Here is a 1874-nt window from a genome sequence, read left to right as displayed (position 1 = left end):
CACAAAGCTCTGGTGATGATGGGCACAGCTTCCAGTGCAGGGAGGGGTCTCAAAGCAACAATTCCTGCCTGGGTCTTCAGAGCTGGGGGCCAGTGCTTTCACTTGACCACAGAACATGGAAACCAATCAGGTGAAACACAGGCCTGGATCGCTCTTATCCAGGAACCATCTTTTTATAATCTAAGTCTTTCTAAGAGATAACAACTATTGAAATGGCTTCATGTAAAGAGACTCTTAAATAAGAAATATAGTTATACTGTATTTGGGTTTGTGCTTTAGAAAGTCTGTTTAGTGACTAGTGGGGCCTCATAACAGAGGCCTGATGTAATAGCAGCAGTGGTCTGTTAGGACCTTGTGAAAGAAGTGGACCTCCCCAGCCCACCTTAGGGGGTTATCAAATGTACAGTGCTTTGCGACCCTCAAGGCACTATAAAAATGCTAGTTGTTGTTATTAGTTATACAACCCATACCTTTGCTGTGGAGTACACCCTAGGGTAGATGGGAACACAGTGAGGTGGAACAGGGAAGTTGGATGTTTTTGGGGTTAGGGAGCTCTCTATGTATTTTGTTACCTACTGTGATGGAATATTAGGTTCTCTCCAAAACATTTATTCTGTGGCAAGGTTCCCCACTTGGTAAATTTTATTGGCTGGGAGTCTGAACAGATGTTGCTGTCCTCATCATTACATAATTACATAAATCTCAAATTTGTGTTTCCTGCCTTGGTCACCGTAGCCCTATTCATGGCCTCTTTGAATGTCTAACTTCCTTCAAAGCATGGCTCAGGTGCTAATTCCTCTATAAGACATTTCCTGAGTTTGCTTGTTACTTCTGTACCCAGAAAGAGTAGTCCCTGGATGGAGCATAACATACCCACCCTTAATTCAGGACACAGACTGGGGCTTCAGAGGTACTTTCTCTCTGCTCAAACCTGTCTCAGCCTGGAATTTAGAGGAAAGATCAATCTCCCAACAAGCTGGAAGAATTGTTTTTCAAGGTCTCCCATTGTTACTGATGGCTGGGGAACCTGTGAAAGACAAAGGATCTCAACCATTTGGGGAGCAATTTGGAACTATGCCCAAAGGGCTATAAAAATGTGCATACCCTTTGACCCAGCAATAGCACTTCTACGGCTATATCCCAGAGAGATCATACAAATGGAAAGAGGACCCACATGTACAAAAATATTCATAACAGCTCTCTTTGTGGTGGCAAAGAATTGGAAATTGAGAGGATGCCCATCAATTGTCAAACGGCTGAGCAAGTTGTGGTATATGAATGTGATGGAATACTATTGTGCTATAAAAAATTATGAACAGGCTGACTTCAGAAAAACCTGGAAAGACTTGTATGGTCTGATGCCTAGTGAAGTGAGCAGAACCAAGAGAACGTTGTGCACAATAACAGCCATGTTGTGTGATGACTAATATTGATAAACTTAACCCTTCCTGGCAATACAAGGATCTAAGACATCTCCAGAGGCCTTGTGATGGAAAATGCTATCCACATCCAAAGAAAGAACTATGGAAGTCAAATTGCTATTTTTTTTTCTCTTCTGTTGAGTTTTGTTTCCTCTTTCTGATGGTTCCTCCTATTGGTTTTAATTTTTACTTACAACATCACTAATGTGAAAATATGTTTAATGTGAATGTAAACGTATAGCCTGTATCAGATTGTGCGCCGTCTTGGGGAGGGTGGTGGGGAGGAAGGGGGAGAAAAATTTTAAACTCAAGAGGATATGGAAGTGATTATTGATAAATCAAAATAAATTAATAAAAAAAAAAGACAAAAGGATCTGCCTTGGTGAGACGTGACTACTGTCACTAGAGAGGAAATGGGCAAGAATCTTTTCAGAAACACTGCTGGTGGCCTAC

Source organism: Vombatus ursinus, unplaced genomic scaffold (assembly GCF_900497805.2).
Source record: "Vombatus ursinus unplaced genomic scaffold, bare-nosed wombat genome assembly UNPS02009205.1, whole genome shotgun sequence".
Classification (NCBI taxonomy): domain Eukaryota; kingdom Metazoa; phylum Chordata; class Mammalia; order Diprotodontia; family Vombatidae; genus Vombatus; species Vombatus ursinus.
Note: the sequence above shows the minus strand (reverse complement) of the source record.